Below are 12527 nucleotides of genomic sequence, written 5' to 3'. Positions count from 1 at the left end.
TTTACTAAGAAAAAGGAACTATCCCATGGCAACAATTCTAAAGAATGCAGGTGACCTCAATCAGTAACTGTTTCATGAATTTTATAAGGTATAACTCTCAGACTGGTACAAACAACAGCTGAATTATAGTTATTTACATACTTTAGCCTATAATTTTACCATTGTTCAGCTCATTTGAAAATTGAAAAGTAAGAAGTACTATCACACACTGTCCTCCCTGATTAAAAGGCTCACCTCTAAAGTGGAACTAAATTATCTCCATTTTCTTGTTCTTTATAGTTGAAATATATACAGTTAGCTCCTAAGAAAAATCTTGACTTCTTTGGCTTACAATGGAAACATTCTATTTAAACTGAATTCAAGAACTCACATAGGTTTCATTTAGGTAATAGGTAATGATGTCAAACTTTCTTGACAAGTTTAGAAAAATGGAAGATGAGTGAAAGGCCAATTAACTGCCATGTTAGTAATACTGAATTGCTGTAAAATTAGTAGACCTGAATTCTCTGCACAAACACAAAAGCATTAGAAGTCATGGACATGATTCAGCAACTGATATCTAAAAGCTAACTGACAGTATAAAACAATCACTCATTTCTAAGGTTGCCCACTGATAGAAAAAGTAATGTCACAAAATTTATCAATCCTAAAGTTTCTGTATGCCTAAAAGACAGCTAAACATTTATAAGGAATTTGTTTAAAGCTCAAGAAATAATAGTGGTGCTAATAAATCCTCTATATAACAAATCTTCAACACATCTCAAATAATTTTTCAAATGAAACCAAACCCCCAGAGCAACTGATTTTGTTCTCAGAATCACAACTCCAAACTCTCTCCCCACAAAATAATTAATAGAGAATTTTTTAAAAAGAATTTTTATTTGGAAGAAGGATACATCAAAAGCCAGCCAATGAATCAACTAAAACACAATCCACATTTAAACCAACTCTGCTTACTGAGAAAATGTTGACAGAATAAATATGGTATATGTCCAAAGAATTAAGTGGATTGCATAAACAAAGTACAGTTTATTCTACCAAGGGCCAAAGATTATATCCAGCTTCTATCAAACCAACCAACTGAAAAGTGAAAAGTAATTCAATCATTTAACTAGGAATTTTAATTAAGTTGATAGCAATACATAAACAGTTTTTATAATACAAGCAAACAATTACCAAAAGTAATAGTGCTACTTTTTGAAACAAGCCAATGAATGGTTGGATAGCAAACAAGTTATATTAGAGAACTCTATTTCAAAGTTGAGAAACTGCTTTTAAATTATAAAAAAAAAAGGTATATTTCCCCTACCCTAACATTTCTTACATGTAACTTATTTTTTCAAAAACTATCAAACACTTAATGACTCTCTCTTACAACTAACATGTAACATTAATTTCCAGCAAACTATTTCAGAGAACATTATCTCCTCATCACTCAGCACCTCCTTCCTTATATGGAAGTTTATTTAAAAATTATAGCTACAGAAGATCTTGCTTCTGAAAACTGGTATTTTGGCTTTTCTAAATAAAGATTGAACCAGCTTTTCTTTTTTACTTCAGCAGCGGGGAAACTTACAGCTACATCTGAAACTCAAATGATGATCAGTTTATTCATCTAATATTAATATTATACTTCTAGTTTTATTTTCTCTGGTAATTTGTACTTCTATATTTTAAAATCACTATTTCTTGTAGGTATTTTTATAAGCTGACTCAACACCTTTATGTAACAAGATAGAGTACAAATAAAACATTTCCTGACCTGTTTGATGCTTATAAATTTGAAATAGCTAAACTTAGAAACTAAATAACTACAATTCACCAGCATTTCAAACAAGTAGAAATTGTTCAGAAGTCATACATAAGTACACTTTAATACTTTACCCTTAACACATTCTTATACTCTTATTTAAGAGTTCAATTCTTAAAATGCAAACCCATTTCTGGGACCAAGTTAGAACATACATTTGACTCTGTATAATTAAACTAAAAATTAAAAGCTTCCAGAACTTTAAGGTACAGAAAAGATGCCAACAGGTCAAAGTTTAAAGGAAAAAAATAAATAAATAAAAATCATCTTTTTAAGAAAAAAGAAGAAAGGAAGCCAATATGTCAATGTTTCAAAGAAAAACAACCTGGAGATAGGATTCTACTGGGGGAAAAAAAAAAAGAACAAAACTTCCTTTTTAAGAAAAGTAAAAGGAAAAAATTATTTGCCACATTTAAAGTTATAATTTTTATTCTACATTTTTAAACCAAGAATGTCCCATAATTTCCATGGCTATCACATTTCACATACTTACTCAGGGCACTTCTATTCACCCACAGGCCCTTCTCTTCCCCCCATCCCCAGGATGAAGCAACACCTCAGGAGTTGGCTGCACATTACCTTCCATGAGATGATGAAATAGGCAGGGCAGGACAGCTCCCACACCAAGGTCTTCCTCAGGCGGTGGGCCTAACATCACTTTCCCTGGCTGGGATACCTTCACAATGGCACCGCCCAAGGGGATGAAGACAGATCTTCTACCTTCCCCAAACTGCACTTTCCTTAAGTGCACCAACTCTCTAGAAGAGACTATTTGCAGATTAGGTAAGTTACAGGTACACAGTGTCATATTACTCAATTATCTTGGCATCAAATTCAAACAATGACCTAAGTTCAGTATCTTTACTCCCTGCAATCAAGTTTCTCTTCAACCCTTTGGTCAGAGTTGAGCCCTTTTTTATTCAAATATCAGGTTTTGTTGTTCTTGTGGTTTTTAAGCAGTCCTTTTCAGAAGGGCTCTACCCAACCCAAAATTCAAGCCCAAAGACCAATACAGCTGCCATATAGTGGTCTTTGCTCATAAAAATGTCCTGATTACCTTTCTTTCCCAGATCATTTCAAAGTGTGTTTTTAATATCTACTGGCACAGAGTTCTCTTTCATTCTTTTTTTCTTCACATAATAGATATTCAATATAAAAAAAGAAAAAAGTCAAGAATAAACAAAAACTATTTATCCTGGAAATCTACTATCCAGAAATAATCACTGATGACATATTGGTACATATAATAACTTTATTATATTTTCCCAAATATATATTTTACACAAAACTAGGCTGATACCATCCATACTGTTTTGTATCCTGCTTTTTGTATTTCATAAAATAGCAATAAAAATTTCCTAATAAATTTTATTCTACAGTTATTTTTGGTTATTTACAGTGTCCTCTATTTTTCTTTTTTTATTTCTTTGAGACAGAGTCTCAAAGAGTGAGTGCCGTGGCATCAGCCTAGCTCACAGCAACCTCAAACTCCTGGGCTCAAGCAATCCTTCTGCCTCAGCCTCCTGAGTAGCTGGGACTACAGGCATGTGCCACCATGCCTGGCTAATTTTTCTTACATATTTTTTTAGTTGTCCAGCTAATTTCTTTCTATTTTTAGTGGGGGGGGGGGAGTCTCGCTCTTGCTCAGGCTGGTCTCGAACTCCTAAGCTCAAATGATCTGCCTGCCTCAGCCTCCCAGAGTGCTAGAATTATAGGTGTGAGCCACCACGCCCTGCCAGTGTCCTCTATTTCTAAAATTCTTAGGAGCTCTAAAATTTCTTCTGTTTTCTTTCCTCCTTCTCCCTTTCCACACATTCTCCAATAAGAACAGTACAACTAAAAGGCAACAGCCTTCAATCAATAAATTCATCCTAAACACTTTCAGAGAACTCACATTTGTGCCATCTTCCATTTTTCACAGCCATGATTTCATTTATATCAGGAATATGAACAGTTTATCAAAAAGTCACTTTGAGAATAAAAACACACAGCTCCAAAGAACTGGAGTCTAATCAATAAATCCTCCAAAAAATTAAAAAACTTAAACCTAAAGGAAAATAGATCACTCTTTCTACATAACATCAATACCACTTAGAGCAAAAAGAATAACCTTAAATGTACTTAGCACATTTAATTTTTTTAAAAAAAACCTAGGAGATGGGCATGTTCATACTTTGCAATGTAGGAAACTGAGTCTCAAGGAGGTTAAGTAATATGCCCAAAGTCATAAAGTTAGTAAGATAAAGACATAGGACTTGACTTCACAACTTTCTAACGAACCAGGTAATGATAAGGATGCCACTGCAAGCACTTACACTTACAAGCACTTACCAGTGTAAGTGGCCCCGGGCACAAAGACTGAAAAACCAAGATCTCTCCAGTGTTCCCTCCCAGGTCCCTTCATGCCCAACACTGGAACCCAGTAAATTGTATTCAAGTTATTTTTTAACAGTTGATTGCTCAAGAACGAAAACAGCTTCTTCCCAGATTCACAGGTGAACTCTCTGTACTATCTTCTATTACTCGATTAATAAATGAACAAAATATTTTCTGAAGACCCAGAGACAATTACATCATAAATCACCTTGTTTATAAGTGCCATAAATAGTATAGAAGAGATCACTTGTAACTTTAGTACCTGCTCCCAGAATGCTCTTACATTATAATACTAATATAGTATTATAATGCATACTAGTATAATACATTATTACACTTATTTACATGAAGGTCACCTTTACTAGTCTATGAGCTTTTCATACACAATTCTGCATATTCCCCACTCAGTAATGGACAAAATGTAAGTGTTCACCAAATATACGTTGAAAGGAGAAATGAATGAAATGATGGTGAGCTGAAATATAAAGAACAGGTAAGATTTAGAGAAATGGGGGAGGAAGAAAGAAGAAGAGGGAGGATGGGGAAGAGGGAGGATGGGGAAGAGGGAGGAGGGGGAGGAAAGAGGAGGAGGAGGAAAGGAGGGGGAAGAAGGAGGAGGAAGAGGAGGGCATTCCAATAAGGTGAATAGTAACCAGGCAGAATACTAATGGTGAAAAGGATAGGTCTGAGCAGAAGATTCACATGACCAAGCAGCAAAATGGTAAACTGGGAACCAGAATTCCTGACTAGGGGCTTAGGACTTTGTTTTCTAAATTAGGACAGTTGTTTTTGAACCTTTATTTTTAATTCAGAGGCAAATTTGTTTAAATAAAGCCCTATCTAAAATCTCAATATATAAACCAGATTTGTAAAAGCAAAGTAGTACTAGTGGAAGCAAGTACAGACCTGGTTTCCACCACTCAGTCCCCAGCTTACCCAATTTGAAAAGTCCCTAAAACCTCTCCTCACAGTTTGAAAACCACTGGGTCAAAAAAAGGTCTCAAAGGACAGATACCAAATAAAGCATTTACCTGTAGGAACTGGGTTTGCCTAGACTGGGGAGGGAGTGAAAAGGAGGATGTGAAATATCATTTTCCCTTTTTTTAATCCTGCACCTTTTTATATTATTTGAACTTCTCTTTACATTGAACACTTTTTGTTTTTTAATTTAAGAAGTAATAGGAGGAAAACATTGCTCTAAAAAGTATTTTTAGTGGTTAAACTTCAAATGGATTGCTATATTTTAATAAATAATTTCCTTATAGCAGGACATTTTCTTGACTAAATTACAATGAAAATGAACATCTTTATGCATAATTCTTTCCCATATTTAGAATTATTTCCATATGCTACACTTATACAAGTTAATAGTTTCAATTTAGTTCTACAATGCACTGCTTAAAATAGGACTCTGTGGAACATAAAAATATAAAATTCAATGAGTATTCTTAAAAGCCGTCCTGTATTAGTAAAATTTGATTCTAGCATTCTTTCATTTAAGATATATAAAATCTAACTAAAACAGCTAATTAGCAAAATTTCCACACCCCAAATATATACTAAGATAAATTTGAATCAGAACTGAAATCTCTCTACCTTTCATGAATTTTTCATAACTTCTCTTGCCACTTATCAGAACCATACACTGAAAGAATTTTTCCTTCACAGTTGGGTTTCACAATTTAATTCTGTGAAGTCATAATACTGTGACAGTAGAATCATTCTCTTTCAACAAACTGACATCATTAAACTCTTATTTGTAAGTTCTTTAGTGTATATGGATGTTCTATTTTTATTTCTTCTAAGAGTAAAATCTATTTTCTGTTGACTCTCCATTAAGCTCATGTGATTGATACATTTTAATCTAATTTATTCCCTTTGTTCTCAGCCATTTTCTAAAATTGCCTTTTGGTGAGTACTCAGAGAATGCCTATATGTTCAAACAAAATATAAATGATTGCTGATTGCTTACTCCTGGAATAATTTGTGTCATTGCCCTGACTTCTTGGGAGGAGAAACTTCAAAACCAGAAACTTTATTGTTCTTTTTACTATCTCTACTACTGCTTTAATATAATGTATTTTTGCCAAATTGCCTTTTAAAGTAAGTGAATATAGTTCTATCACTAATATTTCAAGTGAAAAAAAATTCTAAAAAAAGAAATGTTTTTCTTTGTCCAAAAGTGAATGAATATTACTAGAAATGGCAAAGTCATTTATACTACCGTGTTTCCCCGAAAATAAGACAGGGTCTTATATTTATTTTTCCTCAAGAAGACACCCTAGGGCTTATTTTCAGGGCATGTGTGTTATTTTTTTAAGTATGGTACAACAATCTACATTTATTCAAATATACTTAAGTCATCTTCTTCTGGAACATCATCATAACTCTCCAAATCCTGAATTCCATCCCGAATTTCTTATGATTCTATTTCCTTTAGAACCATTGGCCCCAATCTCTCATGTTGAGCAATACAGCTCTCATGGGGCAGATGAGAAGGGCTGCTGGTCTTTACTGCTCCATGATAAAATGCATGGGTTGTGCAGATACGCTGCGTAGCCACACCCATCATAGGTCTTATTTTCAGGGTAGGGCTTATATGAGCAAATGCTTAGAAATCCTGCTAGGGCTTACTTTATGGGTAGGTCTTATTTTCGGAGAAACACGGTACTATGTAACGCTTCCAATATTAAAGATATTTAGACTCTATCAACAAAGATTTGCTTAGTCTCTACTGTGAACCAGGCGCTATGCTAGTTGCCAAAGATTCGATGTGAAAGGACAGAATCAAGGTCTGTTCTCACAAACGTTTTGGTCTTGGTGCAATGGTACTAATACTTGGGCAAACAAGGAATCCTCCCACTGGAAGATTCTATGAAAGAAATAGATTGGAACTGAGTTTTGGAATACCTGTAATACTGGGCCAAGGACTTGGAAGTTTACATTTGAGTTAAGAAAGACCAGGTACCTAAAGGGATCTTTAGAAAATATGAATCTAATCAGGCCCTGATTAAAACTTTTCAATGGCTTCCTATTTCCTCTAAGATAAATCCAAATTCTTTAATAAGGTTAACTAAGTCTTGCATAAACACTCCCACGTACCCTTATAATCTAGTAAGTATCTATGTGTGACAAACTCTTATTTTCTATGTCTTTTTCAAGGCACGCTGATCACAACCCACTAACTTGATTTCACAATCCACTACTAGGTGCCTGCAGTTTAAAAAATACTTTAGAGTACCACATTCTCACTCTTTCTTCTTGGTCTTTCCACATGTTCTTTTGCCTGATCCTCAGTCTTCTCTTTTACCTGGCAACTTCCTATTCTACTTATGATCTCAGCTCTTAAACATCATTTGATGTTTAAGAGGCCCTCTTAGATTAGTTCCCCTTCCTCTGTGTTCCCAAATTACACTTAACCAATAGTTACGCTTTATTGTAACTGTACTTGCACTAATTGTTTTTCTAGACTGTGAATTCCTAGAGCAAGTACCCATTCTTGTTCACCACTGAATCCCCAGGGCCTAGCCCAGTGCCTGCTACATAGGAGACACTCAATAAATATTTGAGGAGTAAAACAAGGAAATCGACTTGAATAATCTATATATTTAATCACACAATAAAATGATCACCCACTTTTAAGATGGTTATTTCCAAGGAAAATATATTAGTAATCTGTTTTTTACAAATGGTGACTAAGTTCCTAGGCTAGCCTACAAAACACTAGGCTACACACAACACACTTAAGGATGAGAGTATGGGTGCTTATTTCACTCTCTGCAATGACCAATGAGGATAGAACTCTCACTTCTGTAAGTAGGAGAAAACAAGCTTAAAGGAACACTTTTCTATCCCTAGTTCTTCCTACAGTAAAGTGACTTATCTAATTCTAAAACAGGGACAAAGGTCAATGTTCCAGATGGCAGATAGGCTCCACCCCAGCGGCAGGCACTGGCTCCCTTGGACTGGCATGCCCTCAAGGAAAGAAAGTTTTCCTTTCCATTTCAATTCTTACCAGGTAAGCTCCTTAGGATAGGACTTTCCCTTGGGCTAGAGAGACCTGACTTGTTTTAGGTCCTACAGTTCTAAATTAAGAAGGAACAGAGTAAGCACAGATCTAAGCTGAGTACTCAGCTTTACCAGAAATGGAAATCAATCTATTATTTTAATAGTATTTTAATCCCCATTTGACTTCTTGAATCTGATCTCAATTTGAACAGAACCTAGAGAGAGAAGAGGTATAATTAGCCCCCTGAAAAGCTTCAACATGAACAAGAGTAATCCCAGTTTGATTTCTAGGTCCTAGGAGAGCAGTGAGGAAGAATAAGGTGAGCCAAAAAGGAAGAGAAATCAAATGAAGGAGGTTTCTTCCACTTTTCCTATTTAGATATTCTTCTTGGGCAACACGGCTAAATAAGTTGATTCTGTCTTTATATCCTACAACTTTTCCTTCCAAACTGTTTCATTCTTGCTTTGCTTTTTCTCATCTTCCAGACCCATCATGCCATCTAAGTCCTCCACTTTCAACATCCATGATTTTGGGCAAGTTTTGTCCAAACTTCCAAAATGTTCCACGATCCCATAATACATACCTCTCCTATCCCTTCTCAAGTCAAAACTCCCATTTCCTCAGTGTAGTTGATCAAGGAGAAAGTAATCTGACTAAATCCTTTCACATTAAAATAGAATAACTGACAGTTTTAGCCATTTCCACATATATGTTTCCATAGTTGTTACTTCTATATATTTTTAAGCTAAATAAATCTTACTACAGTAATTTCAGAGAAAAGATGAGGGATCCCGGTAAGTCTACCATAAAGGGGGCAGGTCAGCTCTGACCATCATTTGCCAGGGGGCATACCCCCATGGCTGTTCCCAATTTTCACTGTTTCCCACTTTCAGTCTTTCTCAATAAATGGCACTAAAAACTCCAGGGGCAGACAAGGACAACTTGGGAAAGTATCTGTTGTTGTAGGATATTTGTACATCCAACAGGTAAGTCGGTAACAATCAATATTAGGTTGGATAGTTTAAATTTTCAATATATTTGATGATAATTTTATTAGCTAAAACAAAACAAAAATACACTCAGGTTATATGCTAAAATTATCAGCCTCATTTTTCTAATAAAGGCAATGAGACATAAAAGGATTAAATCATGCTTCCATTGTGTTATAATTTACAGGTTGAAGAGCAGGATTAGGCTGCATTTCACACATTTTAATCCGTTGCTTATCCATCATTTCAATATGGAAATCCTTAATTTTATTTTCTATAAAGTTTCTGAAATTTGGTAGTATACTTTTAAACAGTAACAAAGATCCTTTGCTTGACCAAACTTTAGTCAGGGCTCCTGAACCTTCTCTGAGGCCCATCTGTGCACTTCCTTATAAAATGCAGTTTTAGCAAAAAACCCTGCTAAATCAGTTTAGCAAGAACCCCTCACCCTTGCTATCTGATCATGCTCAGATACCTGCTGAGGTTCCTCATCTTCCACTATCTCCCAGGTGATGTTTGATCACCTTAGCCTGCTTTCCAAAGAATCCTGTTAGGTTGGTTTGGCCTAAATACCCATTAACCCTTATGTTTCTCCTGAGTAGTTTTCTGTCCACTGACCCCAATCTTGCTTCTTGGCTATAATTCCTACTTGCTCATGCTGTATTCAGAGTTGAGCCTAGTCTCTCTCCCTCACTGTAAAATCCCCATGGTCCCTACACATACTATAGTGGTCCTAAATAAAGTCTTTCTTACCGTGCTTTAACAAGTATCATTGAATAATTTTTTTCCTTAACAATAGTCATATTAGCTCAATGTAAAAATGAGCTTGAATTCCTGAGAAGTGTCATGTCTTTTTAAGCGGTTTTTGCTATGAAAGACCTGATGCTAAATTTGTGTGTACTCAGAAACTAACCATGAAATAAGCATAGCAGCACTCATTTGGCTGTAAGTAGCTCTCAACTTCAACGCCATAAAAAAATATTTATTTACCCACCCACTTACAAACATAATTGTAATAAAACTATACAAACTTATGAAAATACTATCCTTCACTTTGCTGAGAAGCATATGAAATTTTGAGTAGTTTGTGCTTGCCATTTATTATTAGTTTGTTTAGTTAGCCAACAACATAAATTATTTGTAATTAAAGTGATACTGGGACTTTTCAAACTGAGCATAGACTATATGAAAATGCCAACTATGGGTAGTCTCCCTTGACTCTGTCAGGAACACCCCTTTTGTGGCTTTTCTCAAGATACCAGAAAATGGAAAGGGGAAGTAAGATGCCCAAGAATTAACAGGCAGGGTATTCTGAAAGACTCACATGGCACTTATTCAACCATTATCCAAGTATAAACATTACATTTTTTGATATCAGGTTGATTTGGGTTTATTTAATCAGTGTGAGTACCTCAACCTAGAATATTTTTCTATCAGTGAACACTAAAACTTAACAATAAAAAGCCGAATAACCCAATTTAAATATGGGCAAAGGATTTCAATAAACATTTCTTCAAAAATATACAAATGGCCAATAAGCACATAAAGAGATATATGCAACATCCCTAGTCATTAGGGAAATGCAAACTAAAACCACAAAGAAATATCACTTCACACCCACTAGATGGCTACAATAAAAAATAGCCAATAGAAAATAACAAGAGTTAGTGAGAATGTGAAGAAATCACATACACTACTCGGTGGGAATGTCAAATGATGTAGCTGCTTAGAAAAGCATGGCAGTTCCTCCAAAAATTAAACATAGAGCAATTCCACTCCTAGGTATATACCCAAGAGCATTGAAAACATATGTCCACACAAAAACTTGTACACAAATGTTAACAGCAGTATTATACACAATGGCCAAAAAGTGGAAACAACCCAAATGCCCATCCACTAATGAACAGATAAATAAAATGTGGTATTGTGATACACCAATACAACGGAATATTAAACAGCTATTAAAAAATAAAAGTACTGATACATGCTACAACATGAATGAACCTTGAAAACACTATGCTGTGTGTAAGATGCCAGATACAAAAAGCCACATAGCCTATGCTTCCATTTATATGAAATTTCCACAACAGGCAAATCCACAGAAACAAGAAGTAGATTAGATTAGTGTTTGCCAGGGGGAGGGGTCAAAGGAAAATAAGGAGTCATTGCTAAGAGAAACAGGGTGTCTGGGGGATGATGATCTGGATAGTGGTGATAGTTGCAAAACTTTGGGAATATACTAAAAGCCACACTTTAGGATGTTTTAAGGTATGTGATCTAGATTTCAATTTTTAAAATTGCTCATTTACAAAAAAGATGACATACATAATATACATATAAATGTATATAAGTAATAAATGCATTCGTGTCATCTCTTTTTATAAATGCACATTTGGACTTTTAAAATTGAGGTATATTCCATACATATAAAAAGAAAAGAATGAAAGAACACGGGGATGAGGGCAACTGTCGAGCCCTGAAGCAGGAATCAGGGGTGTGCCGGAGCCTGCCTCAGCAGCATCTCCATCTGGGCTCACCTTCCACCCATCGCTCTGCCACCGCCCGTCCCCAGCGCCCGGGACCATTCGCCCGAGGTGGCCGGCTCTGCTCCGGCGCCGGGGCAGCCTCCCCTCAGCCCGAGCTGGGGCGGGCGCGCGGGCCGGCTTTGGGCGCTGCCCGCCGGCCGGAGAGGGGCCCGGGGCGGGCACGGCGGTGGGCACGGCGGCTCCGGCGGGGCCGCGCCCACCGCCCCTACCGCCCCCGCCCTCCCGAGTCCCGCCGCCGGTCCCAGCCCGGCTCCCGCCCCACCTCCCTCCACTACCTGGGATGCGCTCCAGCGCGGCGCCGCGGCCGAAGCCCAGACTTTCCCTCCATTATCACCTGCCCCGGAGCGCGGCGGCGGGTGAGAGGAGAGGGGACCCCATCTCCTCAGACCAGAGCGAGACACCTGGGGCAGGGGATGGAAGGGCATTCACCTCGTCCCCGGGCTCCGGTGGCGGCCGCCAGCCCGCGGCTCCTTCGTGCTGGCGCGCCTCCTCACGCGGTCGCAGCCCCGCGCTGACAGCCCGGGCGCCGGCGCCCGCGGCCCGCTCGCTCCCGGCCGCCCCGCCCCGCCCCGCGCGGCCGCCACGCGCAGGCGCAGCCGCGCCGCCGCCCGAGGGGAAGCCCAGGCCTGGTGATGTGGCCGCGGGGCGGCGACCCGGAGTTCGGGCGCCGCGCCTCCCAGACCCTTGGCTGCGCTGCGACGGACTCCTGCCGGGAGCGGGCTGGACGAGAGCAAGAGGGCACATTTCAGGGCAGCCTGCCCTGGAGAGAAAGGCTGTGGCCTCCTTCAGCAGCCCTC

At 37.9% G+C, this 12527-nt stretch overlaps 1 protein-coding gene across 6 annotated transcripts in view; it reads right to left on the bottom strand.

Moving 5' to 3' along the window:
- The window catches only part of SLC41A2 (solute carrier family 41 member 2), a 121515-nt gene extending 109221 nt beyond the window's left edge, over positions 1–12294 (bottom strand). The window contains exons 1-2 of one of the 6 annotated variants that reach the window (XM_012772736.3): positions 12160–12294; positions 2390–2578 (exon numbers count right to left, since the gene is read on the bottom strand). The gene's annotated coding sequence lies outside the window, so the exon portion shown is untranslated. Of the gene's footprint in view, positions 1–2303; positions 2365–2389; positions 2579–4141; positions 4228–12005; positions 12126–12159 lie in introns of those variants that run through there. The other 5 variants (XM_012772738.3, XM_012772737.3, XM_012772739.3 and 2 more) reach the window with 5 other exon arrangements.
- Between the last annotated feature and the right edge of the window lie 233 nt (positions 12295–12527).

The sequence above is a fragment of the Microcebus murinus genome, chromosome 10 (assembly GCF_040939455.1).
Source record: "Microcebus murinus isolate Inina chromosome 10, M.murinus_Inina_mat1.0, whole genome shotgun sequence".
In the NCBI taxonomy this organism is placed as follows: domain Eukaryota; kingdom Metazoa; phylum Chordata; class Mammalia; order Primates; family Cheirogaleidae; genus Microcebus; species Microcebus murinus.
Note: the sequence above shows the minus strand (reverse complement) of the source record. Positions and strands in the feature narration are given on the sequence as shown.